At 42.7% G+C, this 22,011-nt stretch overlaps 1 pseudogene; it reads left to right on the top strand.

The window, feature by feature from the left end:
- The first annotated feature begins 659 nt into the window (after positions 1-659).
- LOC133054843 (cationic amino acid transporter 3-like) lies at positions 660-17,776 on the top strand (annotated as a pseudogene).
- The last annotated feature ends 4,235 nt before the right edge of the window (positions 17,777-22,011 follow it).

Genomic DNA, 22,011 nt, shown 5'->3' with positions numbered 1-22,011 from the left:
GAGGGTGGGAGCAGATTATCAATAGTGAATTACAGGTTACCATGAATGCAACATCAATTTAAAATATTCATATATAATGTATATGCAAAGCACCCAAACTCAGCCATGGTTATAGAATTGAGCAGTAATTTCAGATACTTCAAGAAGTACATGAAAAAGAAAAGGTGTTAATATTTGAGAGGTAGAGGTCAGAAGGCTGGGAAATTTAGGGGAGGGGTGATGATCAGGACACTCACCTTGAAATACAGGGTGGCTGTTCAATGGAAAGGAAAAAGAAAAGGAATGTGAGCATATCTGTGATATCTCAGTCACCATGAGATGAATTAAAAACATGGGAAATTATACTGAAAAGATGAGAGGGTGGGGAGAAAGCAGCAGAGGTGGACCTGAGTGACTCTCATGAATCATAACAGGAAGGGAGTGCCTGACAACCAAGGTTGTCTACTGGGCTGGGCTTCCCTGGTGGCTTGGTGGTGAGAAGCCAGTGCAGGAGAAGGTGGCAAGCCGATGCAGGCGGTAAGAAGCCAGTTGGTCTCCTGCCAATGCAGGAGACATGGGCTTGATCCCTGGGTTAGGAAGATCCCCTAAAGGAGAAAATAGCAACCCACTCTAGTATTCTTGGCTGGGAAATCCCATGGACAGAGGAGCCTGGCAGGCTACAGTCCATGAGGTCACAATGATTCAGACACGACTGGGTGACTAAACAACAACGAAAGCAACAAAACTTTGTACGATGTGATACCAAACATGCCATTCTCAAAGCTTAGGTGTCTGTCCTTACATTATGTTAAACTCTGTATGTTTTCCCCTATTATAATTGTGTGAAAAGTCAGACTCTTAAAAAAATGATGTGGAAGTTTTTTCAACATATGTATGTGGACTTGATTCCAAATGTCCTTCTGTTGTTAAAGAGGGGAGTGCTCCTTACTTCTAAATCCCCAATGCCTATTTTACATGTCTTGTACTTTTTTAAAAATTTTTACTCTCACTTGTTTGGCTGCCTCAACTTGAATTATATATTTTTTTAATTTATTGAAGTATATTTGATTTACAGTGTTGTGTTAATTTCTTCTGTAGAGCAAAGTGACCCAGTTATACATATGTATTGATATCTTCCTCTTCATTTTCTTTTTCATGACTGTTTATCACAAGATATTGATTATAGTTCCCTGTGTTATACAGTAGGACCTTGTTTATCTATTCTATATAGAATAGTTTCCTCGTGCTAATCCCAAACTCCCAATCCTTCCTTTCCCCTCTTCCTTGGCCATCCTAAGTCTAGTTTCTATATCTGTGAGTCTGTTTCTGTCTCATAGATAGGTTCATTTCAGTTATATTTTAGACTCCACATGTAAGTGATATCATACAGTATTTGTCTTTCTCTTTTTGATTTATTTCACTAAGTGTGATAATCTCTAGGTCTCATACTGCTGCAAGTGGCATTGTTTCATTTTTCATGGCTGAGTAGTATTCCATTGTTTGTCTATCTGTCTGTATGTCTGAATATATATATTTGTCGTTGTTTAGTTGCTAAGTTCTGTCCAGCCCTTTTGTGACCCCATGGACTGTAGTTAGCCAGGTTCCTCTATCCATGGAATTTCCCAGGCAAGAATACTGGAGTGGGTTGTCATTTCCTTCTCCAGGAGATCTTCTTGACCAAGGAATCAAACCTGTACCTCCTGCATCAGCAGGCAGATTCTTCACCACTGAGCCACTAAATATTCACACACACACACACACACACACACACACACACACACACACATATCTTGTTTATCCCTTCATCTATTTGTTGCAGGAAGGGGGACCCCTTCCAGGGCCCGAAACTGGGCTCTTGTCTAACACTCAGAAATGAATTGTCTGAGGAGACATATCCACTGACAAAGCAAGAGATTTTATTGCGAAAGGGCGCCCAGGCAGAGAGCAGGAGGGTCAGGGAACCCAGGAGAACAGCTCTGTCACATGACTTGCAGTCTTGGGTTTTATGGCGATGGGATTAGTTTCCGGGTTGTCTTTAGCCAATCATTCTGACTCAGAGTCCTTCCTGGTGGTGCAGGCCTTGTTCAGCTAAGATGGATGCCAGAGAGAAGGATTCCGGGAGGTGGTCGGACATGTGGTGTCTCCCTTTGACCTTTCCCAAACTCTTCTGGTTGGTGGAGGCTTATTAGTTCCCTGTTCCTTACCAGGACCTCCTGTCATAGAACAGCTCATGCAAATGCTCACTATGGTGTCTGACCAGGGTGGGCGGTTTCAATCAGTGTGCTTCCCCTAACATATTGATGAATTTTAGGTTTTTTCCATGCCTTGGCTATTGTAAATAGTGTTGCTATGAACATACGAATGCATGTATCTTTTTGAATTATAGTTTTGTCTGGGTATACAGTCAGAAGTGGGATTACTGGATCCTATATCAACTCAATTTTTAATTTTTTGAGGACCCTTTATACTGTTTCCCATAATGACTGCACCACTTTACATTCCCATCACAGTGTAAGAGGGTTCCCTTTTCTCCACACCCTCTCCAACATTTATTATTTGTAAACTCTTTAATCATGGCCATTCTGAACAGCATTAGGTGGTACCTCATCATTGTTTTGATTTGCATTTCTCCAATAATTATGAATGATGGCCATCTTTTCCTGTGCAAGTTGGCCATGTTTTAGATATCTCTTTTAGTGACTATTTTAGGATGCCTTTTGGCAATATTAGGTGGATGAATTCTGTACACTGCTTCTTTTCCTTGGCCACATATTTTATTAGTGAAAGAAAAGTGAAAGTGTTAGTTGTTCAGTTTTGTCCAACGCTTTGTGACCCCATGGACTATAGCCCGCCTGGATCCTCTGTCCACGGGCTTCTCCAGGCAAGAACACTGGAGCAGGTTGCTGTTCCCTCCTGCAGGGGATCTTCCCTACCCAGGGAACGAATCCACATTTCTTATGTCTCCTGCATGGCAGGCAGATTCTGTACTGTCTCAGCCACCAGGGAAGCTCACATCATCTTGTTGAAGCATTTAAACTTTACTGCTGTTGAGACCGAATATCTAGTCCTCTATCCTCTTAGGTTCTTTGTCTGGAGTCTGCAAAGTAGACACACAAAGGGTAGATGAGCAGGAAAGAACTACATTTACAACTAGCCTTCTGTTTACATTTCCTAAGAAAGGAGGCCAGAGGGCTCTAGGCTAGATATTTACAATGAGCCTTCCGTTCCCACTTGGAGACAGAAATGACAGAACAATGTATGACAAAAACCACTACAATATTGTAAAGTAATTAGCCTCCAACTAATAAAAATAAATGGGAAAAGAAAAAAGGAAATGACAGAACAGAGTGAAGAGCTGGACTTTGCCTGCTGTGAGCACGGCAATATAACAGTCAAGGCAGGGACAGAAAGGGGCTAAACCCTGTGTGTGTAAAATATCAAGAGGCCACATATTTTCTATCTTGAGGGCACTGCACACGCACAGAAATTCTCCTTGGGGGGCAAAAAGATGGGGGTGCCATCCCATAATCGGTGATATCCAGGCCCCCACAGGCCTGTGTGCTGGAATCCATCTAGGAAAAAAGCTGCGCACACTTGTCGGGGAGGGTCCTAGGGCAGGGCAGGTAATTAGCCAAAGGCAAACAAAGACAGAAGAACTACCCTGTACGGTTGATTTAACATTCTCCTTAAGGGGCTCCTCCTCCTTCGGGAGGACGCCCACAGCCTTTCTCTTGGGTGTGAACGCTGCCTGGCTTCTGTCTTAACCAAACAAACCTCTGTGCGCTCCCCGACGAGTGTGCTGTGTCTTCAGTAATGCACTTTTACCTTATTTTTAGTTTTTGCCTCCTGGTGAAATGCATTTTTTACTGGGGGCAAGAACTGGGAGAATCTTGTTTCTAATTTCTAGCCCCTGGTGGACTAGTGGCTAGGATTCCTGGTTTTTCACCCAAGACACCCAGGTCCAATACCTGGGCAGAGAACTAAGCCACTTCTCATGGTTGTCTCTCTCCAAGATCATTGATGCTGAAGCCCGGGATTTCAAGGTAACTGCTCTCCCCAAACTGCTGGCTGGAGACTTCTGCCTTTCTCTCTCCCTCGAGAACTTGCTTACTCTCCCTCTCTGCTCTGTTCTCTTTCCAAGACCCACAGGGCTGAATCTAGGTCCATTCAGTGAAGGAGCCCTAGTTGTGTTTCTCTCTCTCCTCTCCTCTTTCTCTTGTTCTGCCTGAACTACAACTCCTGGCATGTCCCTTGCCTAAGCAGTGCTTCCTCATCAGCTTCCGAGAAACACGCCGGGAATCAGAGCTGGGCGCCTGCCGCCACCAGCAGCAAATTGCTCCCTGCTATGCTGTTCAGTTGCTCAGTCGTGTCTGAGTCTTGCGACCCCAAGGACTATAGCCAACCAGGCTCCAAGTTCTCTTGCTCCTTCAGATTCTTCTGCAATTTTAAGATATTGTATTTGTAAAAAGAAAAAAAGGTTAACAATCATTTGCCATCACATGGTTGCCACAAACCGTCAATTAATAAGAAAAAGCAGTATCTTTGAGGCACAATAAATCATTGCATGATAGTGCTTGTACAAGTATCTGTACAGATTTGAAATATAAGTATAATTAATGCACAACTGTATTTATATGAAGTATAATTAATGCAGAAATGTATTTATATAAAATGCACAAATATGCATTTATATAAAAGATGTGTATTGAAATATATATTTGAATGTTCCCTCTTTGTCTGAAATTCACTATATCTAGGTGTTTTGTATTTTTGTTTATTAAATCTCTCACTCTGCATTCTATTTGCTTCTTAGAAGGGAGTTAGTCATTTGGGGTTAGAAGCCACCCTAATAGCACAGGTATAGGAGTAAGAAGGTAGTCAGTTAGCACCATGCAGTCAGGGTTGTTGTCATCTTGAGGTGCTGGAAGCAAAATTGCAGGGTTCAGATGATTATATCAAGCCAAAGTGACACTGGGTGAAGGGAGTTACCGTACCTCCTAAGAGGCCAGTTAACTCAGAACAGTGTCGAGTATGGCAGAATTTAAGAGATTCAATTGGGTGAGCAGCAGAAATAGGCAGAGACCACAATTACAAGTTCTTCAGGCAGCAGGATACCAGTGTCTGGGAAGGCAACCTTGTCTTTTCATGGATGCCATGAAAAGGGAGTTGTTCCTCCTTATTTTCAAAAAAGACGTTCTTTATCTCAATGGTTAAGACAGATGAGCTGTGAGAGTCAGCCAGGCTATCTTAGTTCACACAAAATTCAAGTTGAACCACAGAAAAAATGACTTCCCCATTTCTCAATATGTGAACATTTTCTCCATCACAAGCAGATAAAAATCTTAAGACCATATGGTCCGGCAATTCTAATTCTGAGTGTATACCCAGAAGAGTTGGAAAGCAGCACACTCTGGAAGACATATGTGTATACCCATATTCATAATAGCATTATTCACAATAGCTAAAGCATGAAAGAAACCCAAGTGCCCACTGACCAAGAAATGGATAAGCCAAGTATGGTATGTACTCATAATACTGTAGAGTATTATTCAGCATTAAAAAGGAATGGAATACTAACCCATGCTACAACATGGATGAATTCTGTTGACATTATACTAAGTAAAGCCTGACAACAAAAGAGAAATAGTGTATGAACCCACATGAATGAAGTACCTAGAGTGGCCCCAAAGAGTTGGACATGACTGAAGCAACTTAGCCCTAGCTCTAGAGGGGTCAGGCTCACAGAGGCAGAGGGTACAATGGTGATTGCCAAGACTGGTGGAGAAGAAAGGAAGAATTTTGTTGTATGGGTACAGAGTTTCAGTTTTACAAAATGAAGAAAGTTCTACAGTTTGGCTATCCAAAATGTAAATATACTTAATTAAACTACACACTTAAAAAAGGTTATAATGGTCAATTTTATGTTATGGACATTATACCACAATTAAAAAAAAAAAAAAACACCTCTCAGAAGCATCCCCTGAGGTAACCACGGAAGAGTCAGGGCTGATAGCAACACTGCAGATGTTTCCTGCCCACCCAGCCCCAACCTCATCCCAACAACCCAGTGGGTAAATGCTGTCTTCTGTGCTCAGGACTCCCCGCTTCGGTTCTTGGAGATGTCTCAGCTCCAGCCCCGCATGGCTTAACCTCAGCCTCCCTGACTGACTCAGTGCTCCAGGCTCTGCTCCAAGGATCCACTAAGTCTTGGGTCACCCTCTTCTGTAGGAGACTGGGTGTTGAGTTAACATCCTCCCAAAGAGACCTCTGCAACCCCAGAGTGCACGGGGTCAACCCGGCTCCTGACTGAGGGTGGAGAGACCAGTTTCTAGATGAAAGGAGGAGGAGCTGAGAACTGTTGTGTTTGTGAGAGAAAGGGTGGGGTGGGGGTTGGATCAAGTCTGAAAGTTGGGAGACTCCTTTCAGACTGATTTCAAATGATTTGAAAGAATACCTTTAAGATGAGGGGAAGGGATAGTTAGGGAGTTTGGGATGGACATGCACACACTGCTATACTTAAAATGGAAAACCAACAAGGACCCACTGTATAGCACAGGGAACTCTGCTCAGTGTTATGGGGCAGCCTGGATGGGAGGGAAGTTTGGGAGAAAATGGCTTCATATATATGTATGGCTGTCCCTTTGCTGTCTACCTGAAACTATCACAACATCGGCTATACTTCAATACAAAATAAAAAGTCTAGAACTGATTCAAATGAATTCTTTTTAATGACTGAGTAATATTCCATGGTGTATATGTACTATAGCTTCCTTATCCATTCATCTGCTGATGGGCATCTAGGTTGCTTCCATGTCCTGCCTATTATAAATAGTGCTGCGATGAACAAAAACCACTACAATATTGTAAAGTAATTAGCCTCCAACTAATAAAAATAAATGAAAAAAAAAGTCTAAATTACTCTTAAAAAAAGATTACTTTTATATAGGATTTCCATTATGTGAACCTGATCTCAGTTCTCCTGTATACTGTTGGCCTTCCAAATCTATGGGTTCTTCCTCTGCAGATACTGGGGCAACTGTATTGATATGAAAAATTGGATTTTGGTAAGTGTGGAGGACAACTGCATGTTAATTTATATTAAGTCATGTTTGGGTTTGCTACACCTGGGAACTCTGTGAAGCTGTCTCTGTTATTTATCATTGGCAGCAATTTCTTTAATGATACACATGACATAAATTAACCATCTTAATGATATTAAGTGTACAGTGGGAGAAGAAGAGAGGGGGGCAAGTTGAGAAAGTAGCACAGACATATATACACTGTCATGGGCTTCCCTGGTGGCTCAGACAGTAAAGGGTCTGCCTGCAATGCAGGAGACCTGGGTTCAATCCCTGGGTGGGGAAGATTCCCTGGAGAAAGAAATGGCAACCCACTCCAGTACTCTTGCCTGGAAAATCCCATGGACAGAGGAGCCTGGTGGGCTGCAGTCCTTGGGGTCACAAAGAGTTAGACACGACTGAGTGACTTCACTTTCTTTTCCTTTTATGTGTAAAATAGATAGCTAGTGGGAAACCACTGTATAACACGGGAGCCCAGTCTGGTGCTTGGTGATGACTTAGCGGGGTGGGATGGGGGTGGGGATGGAAGGGAAGGTCAAGAGGGAGAGGAATACATATACAGTTACAGCTGATTCATGCTATTATATGGCAGAAACTGACACAACATTGTAAAGCAATTACCTTCCAATTAAAAAAAATTTTAAGTACACAGCTCACTAATGTTAAGTATGTTTACATTGTTGTGCAGCCAATCTCTAGACCATTTTTCATCTTGTAAAACTAAAACTTTGTCCCTATTTTTATGATAACTCTCCACTTCCCCTTCATCCCAGCCCCTGGAAAACCACCTTTCTGTCCCTATAATTGGATAACTCAGAGGTTCAAAGAAGTAGAATTATGCAGTATTTGTCTTTTTGTTACTGTCTTCAACAGGTTACTTAGCATAATATCCTCAAGTTTCTTCCACATTGTAGTACACATCAGAATTTCCTGTCTTTTTAAGGCTGCATAATATTTCACTGTATGTACAGACCACATTGCGTTTATCCATTCTTTTGTGGAAGGACATTTAGGTTGCTTCCAACTTTCAGCTACTGTGATAATTCTTTTTTGAATCAGTTCAGTTCAGTCACTCAGTCACATCCAACTCTTTGTGACCCCATGAACCGCAGCACGCCAGGCCTCCCTGTCCATCACCAACTCCTGGAATTTACCCAAACTCATGTCCATTGAGTCAGTGATGCCATCTAACCATCTCATCCTCTGTCATCCCCTTCTCCTCCCTCCTCCAATCTTTCTCAACATCAGGGTATTTTCCAATGAGTCAGCTCTTCGCATCAGGTGGCCAAAATATTGGAGTTTCAGCTTCAACATCATTCCTTCCAATAAACACCCAAGACTGATTTCCTTTAGGATGGACTGGTTGGATCTCCTTGCAGTCCAAGGGACTCTCAAGTATCTTCTCCAACACTACAGTTCAAAAGCATCAATTCTTCAGCAGTCAGCTTTCTTTATAGTCCAACTCTCACATCCATACATGACTACTGGAAAAACCATAGCCTTGACTAGACGGACATTTTGAATATGTGTGTACAAATATTTCTTTGAGAATCTATTTTCTGTTATTTTGGGTATATGCCCATAGGGTGAATGGATCATATATTAAATCAATCCACTTTTAGGTTTTGGAGAAATTATCATACATTGTCCACAGCAGATGCACCATTTAATATGCACAAGGATTCATCTGCAGAACATAAACAAGAAGAAAATGGAGGTCCAGAGAAGTAAATGACTTCTTCAAAGCCACAGGGGTGGTGAGGAAGCCAATATTCTAATAATATTCTCCTGGCTTCTTAATCCTTGCTCTTAACCAAAATGCTGAACTTGAACTTAAGAGCATGGGAAGAGAGAGCCCCCTGAAGGTAACTCGTGGTCACTGGGTCATCCTAGCCCTGCAGAGCCATGTGGTGAGGAGACATTTCAGGCCTCAAAGGAGCAGGAAACAGAGTCCTGTCATTTCTGATTCAGAATGAAGGTTAGTCCCCCTCCCTCCAGGCAGTTGGGAGACCTCTCTGGTTTGATGCTTTGACTGAGCTAGTCTAGAGTCTGTCCCTCCTACATATTCCATCTTCTTCTGCCCCAAAGCAGAGTTCTTATTTTATGTCACTCTACAAGCAATGAAGCAGAAAGCTGTTAGGTTTCAAGATCCTTACTGAAGAAATGTATGGAGTCTGGGCTTTTTGATCACCATGCTCCTAAGAGTCATTTCACACATATCAAAGAGGGAAGGGAATGGTGATGATAGCAATTTTCCCTGTGTTATACAGGAAAGGAGGGCAAAGATGTTATGTAGTTTGTGAAAACTCAGAAAAATTAATATGTTCCAGAGCTGGATTTGAACCAACAGAGCTGGTTGATTTCAATTAAAAAATTATATTCTTATCCATTCATTCATGCATGTTCAGTCACTCAGTCCTGTCTGACTCTTTGTGACCTCATGGATGGTAGCCCACCAGGCTCCTCTGTCCATGAAACTTTCCAGGAAAAGAATACTGGAGTATGTTGCTATTTCTTCCTCCAGGGCATCTTCCCAATGCAGGGTGAACCTATGTCTTCTGCATCTCCTGCATTGGCAGGCAGAGTCCTTACCACTGAGCCACCTGGAAAGCCCCTCTTATCCACTCAACTTATACCAGTTAATTAGCTACTGTATGTCAACTCTGCATTTGAATCTTTGGCTTCTCAAGAAGCAGGAAACCTTTCTTTCTAGGTTTTTTGGCTGGTCTAATAATTAAGTTGACATGAGACAAATTTAATTTGTTGTGTATTGAGAGCCCCATAAAAACTTGAGGCTCAAGACAGTCAGTCAGTGGAGGCTTATATGGTACCATGAGTTTAACAGAATGAGGTAAGGATCTGGGGCTTCAAAAGGGAGGAGGACACCCATAGGGTGATGAGAAGAGCGAGTGCTTGGTCAAAAAATGTTTGCCACTCCAGGCAGGGAAGTCTTTCTGAGGTTGTAAGTTCTCTCTGGTAATACCTCTCTTCCTGCCGTAGGTCCACTAATCTAATTATTTTGAGAGTTAAGGGAGAGACAAATTGGGAAAGGAGTACGTCAAGGCTGTATATTGTCACCCTGCTTATTTAGCTTATATGCAGAGTACACCATGCAAAATAATGGGCTGGATGAAGCATAAACTGGAATCAAGATTTCAGGAAGAACTATTAATAACCTCAGATATGCAGATGATACCACCTTTATGGCAGAAAGCAAAGAGGAACAAAAGAGCCTCTTGATGAAAGTGAAAGAGGAGAGTGAAAAAAGCTGGCTTAAAACTCAAACATTCATGGCATCTGATGCTATCACTTCATGGCAAATAAATGGGGAAACAGTGGAAACAGTGACACTTTATCTTGGGGGGCTCCAAAATCACTGCAGATGGTGAATGCAGCCATGAAATTAAATGATGCTTGCTCCTTGGAAGAAAAACTGTTACGAACCCAGACAGCATATTAAAAAACAGAGACATTACTTTGCCAACAAAGGCCCATCTAGTCAAATATATGGTTTTTCCAGTAGTCATGTATGGATGTGAGAGTTGGACTATAAAGAAAGCTGAGCACCAAAGAATTGATGCTTTTGAACTGTGGTTGGAGAAGACTCTTGAGAGTCCCTTGGACTGCAAGGAGATCAAACCAGTCCATCCTAAAGGAAATCAGTCCTGAATATTCATTGGAAGGACAGATGCTGAAGCTGAAACTCCAATACTTTGACCATCTAATGCGAAGAGCTGACTCATTGGAAAAGACCCTGATGCTGGGAAAGATTGAAAGCAGGAGGAGAAGGGGATGACAGAGGATGAGATAGTTGGATGACATCACTGACTCAATGGACATGAGTTTAAGTAAGCTCCGGGAGTTGGTGGTGGACAGATAAGCCCAGTGTGCTGCAGTCCATGGGGTCGCAAAGAGTCGGAGATGACTGAGCAACTAAACTGAACCAAATGGAACTGAAGGGAGAGACAGGGAGCTTCTCCTGAGTCTGCTGGGTCTTAACTGCCTTCAACTCACAGCAGTCTACCCACCAAAGAGGCACATTTGGGCAGAGATAATCCACTCTATCTCACTTTTCTTCAAGCAACCCTTCCAGTAATTTTGAATCATATTAAAATATGTATTTATGTTTAAGAAACAAAAGCTCAGAGACAGAGAACTTGCCCAGTGTGTCCTTTTACCACCTGCTCCACATCATTCCATTGCACCATGGAATTGGACTCCCAGGGTCAAGGGCAGATGGGACTTTTTTTTTTAATTGAAGTAAAATTGTTTACAGTGTTGTATTAATTTCTACTGTACAGCAAAGTGACTCAGTGATACATATATATACATTCTTTTTCATATTCTTTCCTATTATGCTTTTTCACAAGATATCGAAGAGTTTCCTGGGCTACATAGTAGGACCTTGTTGTTTAGGACAGACATTCTTAATGACCTTGTGTCTTGCAGCAGATCTTCTCAGCAGATCGTAGCCTCCTCAACTCCGTCTAGGATGCTGTGCCAGTATGTTCACCAACTTGGTCAAAAACTGGTCCGCAGGCGGCGGCTGGAGCCCAGAGAAGAGTCTGAGAGTCCTGTGGCTCATTTGAACACCCTGCAGATGGTGATCTTGGGTGTGGCCAACACCCTGGGAGCTGGCATATACATCGTGGCTGGTATAGTGGCCAAATACATAACTGGACCAGCGATTGCCATCTCCTTCTTGGTGGTCGCCCTGCCTTGTGTGATGTGCGCTCTCTGCTATGCTGAGTTATGGGCCTGAGTACAACGTTCTGGTTCTGTGTATTTCTACAGCTACGTCACCATGGGTCATCTGTGCGCCTTCATCACTGGCTGGAACCTCATCCTGACCTTACTCATTGGTGAGATGATGGTGGGGAGGAAGGCCTGGGACTTAAGATCAGGAAACTAGGAGGGAATGAGGGGTTTTCTCTCATTCACAAGCACTTTGCTATCTACCTTGTGGTGGAGGTGGATAATAGTGGCAGGAAAACTCCACAACTTCATTCTACTCAGGTCTATCCTGTTTTCCTTAAATGATGGACCAAGAATTAAAAGGATAGGGAACTGTAGGGAGTGGGTTGCGTGTTGCACAGGCTCATCCTTTCACCATACTGAAGTCTATGCTCAGTTGTTGTCTTCGTGGGATTTTCCTTTACCACTAGATATAAAATTTCAACCCTCATCTCTGAGCCTCCCTGGTCCCACTTTCCTGTGTTATTTTCTTGCATAACATTGATCTCCTAATTATATCAAATAGTGACCTATTTTGTGAGTTATCTGGGTCTGCTCTTCCCACCCCAAGAAGAGAAGCTCTTTGAGATTAGGTACTTTGTCTTTTGTTTTTTTAATACATCCCATGGCACATAGTCAAGAATCAATTTGTGCTTGTTAGTGAATATTCTTCTGCCTCTGCAGCCACTGCCAGTTTGTCCAAAGTGTGGAGCATCACCTTTGACAGCCTGATTGGAAATCACATCTCTCAGGCGTTAGAGGAGACTTTCTCTCCGTACATGCCCTCTTTCCTGGCCACGTTCCCAGACTTTGTTGCTCTGGCCCTGTTGCTGGTGATGATTGGTGAGAAGGGGACAGAGACAGGATGAGAAGAGTGGGGTGTGGAGCAGGAGCTGGGGAGGGAAAGGCTTGGGTGCAGAATGAGGGGGGTTAGGACTAGAAGGAAAGGTGGCAGGAGGGGAGGACACACACTGTTGTTTTATATTCTTGGCACCATTGACAATTCGGGCTGGATCATTCTTGGTGTGGTGTGAGGACTGTCCTGTCCATTGTAAGGTTTTTAAGAAACCGTTTTCAGGTGTTCAATAGCATCCCTGGCCTTCACTCACTAGACACCAGCAACACCCATCCCCTCAAAAAGCTGTGACAATCAGAATGTCTCCAGACAGAGCCAACTGCTTGGGGAACAAAATCGCCCCTGCTCAGAATCATTTACTTAGACCAACAAGTTTCTTCCTCTGCACTGAGACCAAAAGTAATTTTTTTTCAACTTAAAGGAAATCCTCATAGCATAAAATTAAAAATCTTATTATTCTCTCCCAGCTTTATTTAGATCTATATGACATACAGCACTGTGTAAGTTTAAGGTATACAACCTGATGATTTCATAGACATGTATTGTGAGATAAATTAACCACTTGAAAGTGTACAGTTCAGTGGCACTTAGTACATTCACCACGTTGTGCAACCATCACCTCCATCTACTTTCAAACATGTTTATCTCCCCAAAAGGGAAGACTGCTTCCTGTACCCACTGAGCAGTCACTATCTATCCACCACCTTGCCACAGTCTGCCAATTATCCACCTTTAGCAACCATTAGTCTACTTTCTCTATATATAGATTTTTTTTTTTTTGAGTGTTTCATATTCTTTCTTTCCTATAGGAGTAACGCTTCTGGGACCTCATACGTCACCCCTGATTATCAAAGTGTTCACAGGCATCAACATTTCTGTTCCAATCTTCACGATCATCTCTGGCTTCATTAAGGGAGACCTGCACAACTGGCAGCTCACAGAACAGGACTACAGACTGAACACATCCGGATCCAGTGACATCTATAGGTTAGGAGGCTATGACCCTTGGCCAGAGAAATGCTTGTGAAGTGGGGAAGGGGGCAGTGCAGAGCTGGGGATATGATAGGGACTAGAGAGATCTGGGCTGGTGAATCCACATGATCAGGTGATGGGGGGCTGGAGTCCAGGACTTGTGGTATGAAGGGAAGAATCCAGTAGAGATGGCTGAGCACACCCCACCCATGTTCTTCTTCATTCTTTCTCTCACCATAGCTTGGGCCCTCTCGGTTCTTGAGGGTTTGTGCCCTTTGGCTTTGAATGGGATTCTCCGAGGAGCAGCTTTATGTTTCTACCCATGTTTTGCTGTTGAGGCCGTGGTCGCTACAGGTAACATGGTCATTTTGTGTCCCATCTGGCGCTTGGGCACAGTTTCAGCTGCCCTTGGGCACAGGGGTTGATAGATGGTTAGCCTGCTTTGGAAGATGCAAGAGGAAAGGGGATTTTTTTTTTTTTTTTCCTTTCACACTGGTGTGTTTTCCTCACCCAAAACTTCTACCCACTCTGCAGGGAGAGAAGCCCAAAATCCTCAGCGTTCCATCCCCTTGAGCATGGTGATCTCCATCTCTGTTGGCTTTTTGACGTATTTTGGAGTCTCAGCAGCACTCAGCCTCATGGTGCCCTACTACCAGATTCATCATTACAATCCTTTACCGCAGGCCTTTCTCCGTATCGGATGGGCTCCTGCCAGCTATATCATGGCTGTTCTCTTCCTGTGTTCTTTTTTATACAGGTCAGTGTCATGGTTTTCTCCCTGTCTACTGTCTGGTTTTCAGGTATTCTGGCCCTTGAGATTGACAGACAAGAGAGCAAGACATCTTACCCCATGTAGACCAGGGAGATGTCCTAGTCTATCCCTCTTCTCCACATCCCCACACATGTTTCAATGTTCTTTTCCAGCCTTCTGTTTAGCATATTTTTCATGTCTCAGTTCACCTGTGCAATGGCCAAGGATGGGCTCCTTTTCCGGGGCCTTGCCCAGATCCATGCCCGCACAGGCACCCCCGTTGTGGCCATCATGTCTTCTGGAAGCCTTGCAGGTGAATAAACAAAACCCACTCCTTCTCCAATCAGTTTCCTTAACTTGGATTTTTCTAGTGATTTCTCACCCCCTTCTCTACCTTGCTCCTGCCCTCATTCTAGCCGTCATGGTGTTACTCTTGGACCTTGGTCATATTGTGGAACTCATGTTAACTGGGATCATGCTTGCTTACACCCTTGCGATTATTTCTGTGCTTGTCCTCAGGTGAGAGTCCCCTATACCTGGGCTGGGGGTCTTGGACCCTGGGGGTGGATGGAGAGGTAATCCTCTTCTGGTTTCATGCTGCCTTCTATATGTCCTGTTCTGCATAAGGCAGGAAAGAGACAAATAGACTGTCTGATGTTGGATTAATAGGGACTGCTGTTATTATTGCCTTAATACCTCTATTCAGGTACCAGCCAGACCTGAATGAGAAAACAGAGGAGGAAGTTGAGATGGAGCCTGAAGTTGAAGAACATCCTCTGGACTCTGCACCAGAAGCAGAAACCTCAAACATCCTAAAAACTCTGTGGTTCCCTACGAGCACCACCCCCACCCAGGAATCTGGTCAGATTGTCTGTGGATGTGCCTTCCTTCTTGGTGAGCAGTGGGATTTCTTTTGGTCGTATTCTGAAATTGACAGGATGGTATTGGAGTGTGTATTTTGTCAGTTGAGGAGTGTTGGAGATATCATAGCCTTTCCTGATGTGGGCAGACTGGGGAGGGGTGTGGCCCAAGGTCCTGAAGTCTTTGTCTCCTGGAGTCCAGCCTGTTCTCATCCTTGACCCTTGCAGTTCTCCTGCTGACCATCCTGAGCCTGATCCTGGCCCAGTGGCCCAGCCAGGTGTTCTCTGGAGACCCTGGGCTCACAACAGTGGCTGTGCTGCTGCTGCTGCTCATCACTGGGGTCACAGTCATCATCTGGAGGCAGCCTCAGAACCCCACTGCTCTTCACTTCAAGGTAGGTGACCTTACTTGCTGAAAATATCCACCTGAGTGAATCAAGTCTGCATGCTTTGAGGTCTAAAAGTCCTTCACTGGAAAAGGAATTGAGGGGAGTTGCTAAAACCAGTGGACCTGTCCCTGATGCACACTCAGTGTTTAAAAACCCAGTCTCAGTAGGGACTTAACACACAGGCTGAGGACTAGTCTTCTTGCCTACATGTGATAGGGTCTCCCTTTCAGACGTCTGGGCTGTGTCCAGGGATGAACTAACTCTGTCCACAGGCCCCTGCTCTGCCTGTCCTCCCACTGGTGAGCATCTTTGTGAACGTTTACTTGATGATGCAGATAACGTCTGGAACATGGGCCCAATTTGGAGTCTGGAATGCCATTGGTAAGTTGCTTTCTGGGCTAAAGAGGCATCATGGGTGACTGAACCTCTTCCTTTTACTTCATCTGCAAACTGTGTCAGATGCCATAATAGGAGGCCATTGATGACTTAGTGACTAAAAAACAACAACTGGGCGTTTGTAAGTGGGAAGAGCGCCTACTTTCCCTTCTCACTGTCTCATTTCTCTACTAGGATCTGTTATATACTTTGGATATGGGATCCGACAGCCTTGAGGAGAACAATGAGCAACAGCCATCAGCCTCCACCTCCCAGACTCTTTACAAAACATCCCTGGTGCTGAGTCATCTTAACCACAGGAAACAGCTGCTGTGTGGAATCCCTCCACGCACTTGAGAGTCTGCTGGTTCATGGGACAGTGTAAACCTTGATAGAGTGTGGGCACAGCATGCCTTTATAGCTGTGTATTCATTGACAGAAGATAAAATGACTTTAAAGTTGTAGAAATTAAAAATGTACATACAGAAAAGTCCATGTTTCATAAGCATACAACAAGATAAAATTTCACAAAACAATGTACAAGAACATAAGCAGGAACTGGAAGAATAAATAAAATATCAATTAGCACATAAAAATCTCTTCCTTGTGCCTATTTCCAGCAAGAAGAGGAAAGAAACTCACATAGGAAAGAAACTCAATCACTGTATTGTGTCATGAGTTGCACTTTATGGAGGAGGGAATGGCAACCAACTCCAGTATTCTTGCCTGGGAAATCACATGGACAGAGGAGCCTGGTGGGCTACAGTCCATGGGGTCACAACAGAGTCAAACACAACTTAGCGAGTAAACAATGAGTCCACAATAGTGAAAGACAATACCTTGATGCTCCCCTTGGTGGCTCAGTGGTAAAGAGTCCACCTGCCAATTCAGGAGACATGGGTCCAATCCCTGATCCAGGAAGATCCCACATGCCGTGGAGCAACTAAGCTGGTGCACCAACTACTGAGCCTGTGCTCTAAAGCCTCGGAACCACAAGGAAAGATACCACAATGAGAAGCCTACACACTGCAGCTAAAGAGTAGTCCCTGCTCACCACAACTAGAGAGAAGCCTGCACAGCAAACATAACTGTCACAGCCAAAAATAAATAAAATTTTAAGACATTTAAAAAAAAATTGTACTTTAAATATCAGGATGCAAATGTGTTGGAAGTAAAAGGAAAGGAATGTATACATTGTGCCAACAGCAATATGAGAAAGCTAGGCTAGCTATATTACTATAAAAATGGACTTTGATGAAATGAGAATAATAATAAAGTGGATCACTTCATAATGCTAAAGAGAAATGATCATTTGTATCTTTTCCCCTAGCTTTATTAAGGTGCAGTGTAACATGGTATAAATGGTCTTTTTTCTTTTTTTTTTTTTTTTTTCTGTAGGAGACTCTTAGAGTTAAGCAATACAGTTGATGAGGAAAAGTTCTTAAAAAAAAAAGAAAATCCCTGTATTTCCAGTGGTGGAGGAAGCGGGTGGGAAGTAATGGTTAGTTGATAAATAGTTGGGATCAAAAGGTAGCAATTGAGACTGAAAAGACAAGGGTCTTCCCTGGAGGTCCAGTGGTTAAGAATCTGCCTTCCAAAGCAAGGGATACAGGTTTGATCCCTGGTTGGGGAACCAAGATCCTACAAGCTATGCAGTGTGCCCCCACCCCCCCCCCCCCAAAAAAAAAGTACATTCCTTAATTTTAAAATACTTTATTGCTAAGAAATGCTAACAATTATCTGACAACTAAGGGTTGCCATGAACTTTCAATTTGCAAAAAATGCAGTATCTGTGAAGCATAGTAAAATGATATATGACTGCACCTGTGTATGTATACATATTAAAATAAGTATATGTATAATTAATATGCATAAGGTATGCATGTATAATATATGCATTAAAATATATGTGTTCATTCTTTACCTAACTTCAATGTATCTGGCTGTCTTGTAATATTATTTGCTAAATCTCTCACCCCTTGGTCTCTGTGTATGTTCTCTGTATTCTAATATCCTCTTGGTATAAAAACGTTAGTTTTATTTCCTTAGGGCTCACTCTTATGACCTCATTTAACTTTAATTACCTCATTTTAAAATAATTTTCTTCATTTGAAGTGTGAAGTGTTAGTCACTCAGTCATGTCCAACTCTTTGCAACTCCATAGACTGGACCCTGCCAAGCTCCTCTGTTCATGGGATTTTCCAGGCAAGAATACTGAAGTGGGTTGCTATTCTCTTCTCCAGCGGATCTTCCAGACCCAGGAATCAAACCCGGGTCTCTGTCATTGCAGGCAGGTTATTTATCTTCTGAGCCACCAGGGAAGCCCTTTCTTCATTCAGGTCTCACATTTATTTATTGGCTATGTCGGTTCTTAGTTGCTGCACTTGGGCTCAGTAGTTGCCATTTGGACTTAGTCTGAACAAAAGATCAAACTCACATCTTCTGTGTTGGATACTTAACCACTGGACCACCAGGGAAGTCCCTTCATTCCCTCGTTAAGGCCCCACTGTATGTGACCACATACAGTCACATTCTGAGGTTGCAGGGGTTAAGACTTTAACCTATGAATTCAAAAGTTGGGAGAACTTCAGACCATAACACTTGGCCCCCCCTTTTGCTTCCCAGTAACTAAAACAGGGTCTGGAACACAGTAAGTATTCAGTTACATTTGATGAGCCATATAATGAAAGAATCACACCTACACATAATATTTTACATGACCCAAGAGGAGGAACATTTCATTTACCAGAAATTATCAAAGGGAGACCACAGTATTTGATTTGGAGAGGAAACATTTTGTTAAACTACTTGGAATACAAAATGAGTCTTTAAAACCATGTGTCTTTTATCAATGGTGAGACCTAGATTGTGTTGCAGGAGAAAAGAAATACAGAGAGAAATTGGGGCAAGGAGAAAGAGGGAGTGAAGAGAAGGTGGTGAAGGGACTCTGTGAGATAAGAACTTCTTCGCTGATCTGGCCTCACTTTCATATGAAAATTATGAAGTGATGGATAAGGTCATATCTTTTTGCCTTTTCATACTCTTCATGGGGATCTCAAAGCAAAAGTACTGAAGTAGTTTTCAAATCCTTGTCCAGTGGGCCACATTTTGTCAGAACTCTCCACCATCACCCATTCGTCTTAGCTGGCCTTACATGGCATGGCTCATAGTTTCATTGAGTTAGACAAGGCTGTGGTCCATGTGATCAATTTGATTAGTTTCTATGATTGTGGTTTTCATTCTGTCTGCCCTCTGATGGATAAGGGTAAGAGGCTTATGGAAGCTTCCTGAAGGGAGAGACTGATTATCGGGGAAACTGGACCTTGTTCTGAGTGGGGCCATGCTCAGTAAATCTTTAATCCAATTTTCTGTTGATGGGCGGGCCTGTGTTCCCTCCCTGTTGTTTGGCCTGAGACTATGGCAGGGGTAATGAAGATAATGGCGACCTCGTTCAAAAGGTCTTGTGTACAAACTGTGGTATTCAGTGCCCGTGACCCTGCAACAGGCCACTGTCGACCCATGCCTCCACCAGAGACTCCAGATTTTCACAGGCAAGTCTGGGTCAGTCTCTTGTGGGGTCTATAGTTCAGTTCAATTCAGTCGCTCAGTCATGTCTGACTCTTTGTTACCCAATGGACTGCAGCATGCCAGGCTTCCCTGTCCATCACCAACTCCCAGATTATACTCAAACTCATGTCCATTGAGTTGATGATGCCATCCAACCATCTCATCATCTGTTGTCCCCTTCTGCTCCTGCCTTCAATCTTTCTCAGCATCAGGGTCTTTCCCAATGAGCCAGCTCTTCGCATTAGGTGGCCAAAGTATTGGAGTTTCAGCTTCAGCATCTGTCCATCCAATGAATATTCAGGACTGATTTCTTTAGGATGGACTGGTTGGGTCTCCTTGCAGTCCTAAGGACTCTCAAGAGTCTTCTCAAACACCACAGTTCAAAAGCATCAATTCTTCAGAGCTCAGCTTTCTTTATAGTCCAACTCTAACATCCATACCAGACTACTGGAAAAACCACCGCTTTGACTAGACAGACTTTTGTTGGAAAAGTAATGTCTCTGCTTTTTAATATGCTATCTAGGTTGGTCATAACTTTTCTTCCAAGGAGCAAGCATCTTTTAATTTCACAGTTGCAGTCACCATCTGCAGTGATTTTGGAGCCCCCCAAAATAAAGTCAGTTACTCTTTCCACTGTTTCCCCATCTATTTGCCATGAAGTAATGAGACCAGATGCCATGATCTTAGTTTTCTGAATGCTGAGTTTTAAGCCAATTTTTTCACTCTCCTCTTTCACTTTCATCAAGAGGCTCTTTAGATTCCTCTTCACTTTCTGCCATAAGGGTGGTACCCTCTACGTATCTGACGTTATTGATATTTCTTCCGTTGTGGCTCAGCTGGTAAAGAATCCGCCTGCAATGTTGGAAACCTGGGTTCAATCCCTGGGTTGGGAAGATTCCCTGGAGAAGGGAAAGGCTACCCACTCCAGTATTCTGACCTGGAGAATGCCATGGACTGTATAGTCCATGGGGTTGCAACGAGTCAGACATGACTGAGGGTGCCACCCTCAGATGGCATCTGTAGGTGCCACCAAGATGCACAGCCTCCAGTATTAAATGCAGGGTTTTCAGATAAAGATGCCTCAAAAAAAGAAACTATAGGCCAATATCAGTGATGAACATAGATGTAAAAATTCTTAACACAATTTTAGCAAACAAAATCCAACAACATATTACAAAGATCATACATCATGACCAAGTGGGCTTTATTCCAGGGATGCAAGGATTCTTCAATATTCACAAATCAATGTGATATACCACATTAACAAATTGAAAGGTTAAAAACCATATGATTATCCCAATAGATGCAGAGAAAGCCTTTGACAAAATTCAACATCCATATATGATAAAAACCCTCAGGAAAACAGGCATAGAAGGAACATGCCTCAACATGATAAAAGCCATATATGATAAACCCACAGTAAACATTATCATCAATGGTGAAAAATTGAAAGCATCTCCCCTAAAGTCAGGAACAAGACAAGGGTGCCCACTCTCATGACTACTATTCAACATAGTTTTGGAAGTTTTAGATACAGCAATCAGAGAAGAAAAAGAAATAAAAGGAATCCAGACTGGAAAAGAAAAAGTAAAACTCTCACTGTTTGCAGATGACAAGATCCTCTACATAGAAAATTCTAAAGACTCCACCAGAAAATTACTAAAGCAAATCAATTAATATAGTAAAGTTGCAGGATATAAAATTAACACACAGAAATCCCTTGCATTCCTGTACACTAACAATGAGAAAACAGAAAGAGAAATTAAGGAAACAATTCCATTCACCATTGCAATGAAAAGAATAAAATACTTAGGAATATATCTACCTAAAGAAACAAAAGACCTATATATAGGAAGCTATAAAACACTGATGAAAGAAATCGAAGATGACACAAATAGGTGGAGAAATATACTATGTTCTTGGATCGGAAAAATCAATATAGAGAAAATTATTATATTACCCAAAGCAATCTATAGATTCAATGCAATCCCTATCAAGCTACCAACAGTATTTTTCAGAAAGTGAAGTCGTTCAGTCATGTCTGACTCTTTGCAACCCATGGACTGTAGCCTGTGAGGCTCCTCCATTCATGGGATTTTCCAGGCATGGGTACTGGAGTGGGTTGCCATTTTAATTTGTATGGAAATACAAAAAACCTCAAATAGTCAAAGAAATCTTGAGAAAGAAGAATGAAACTGGAGGAATCAATGTGCCTGACTTCAGACTATACTACAAAGCTACAGTCATCAAGACAGTATGGTCCTGGTGCAAAGACAGAAATATAGATCAATGGAAAAAAATAGAAAGCCCAGAGATAAATCCACGCACCTATGGACACCTTATCTTTGACAAAGGAGGCAAGAATACAGAAAGGAGAAAAGACAATCTCTTCAACAAGTGGTGCTGGGAAAACTGGTCAACCACTTGTAAAAGAATGAAACTAGAACAC

This window comes from Dama dama, chromosome 4, assembly GCF_033118175.1.
Source record: "Dama dama isolate Ldn47 chromosome 4, ASM3311817v1, whole genome shotgun sequence".
Lineage (NCBI taxonomy): Eukaryota > Metazoa > Chordata > Mammalia > Artiodactyla > Cervidae > Dama > Dama dama.
The sequence above is the reverse complement of the archived record's forward strand: the minus strand, read 5'-3'. Positions and strand labels throughout refer to the sequence as shown.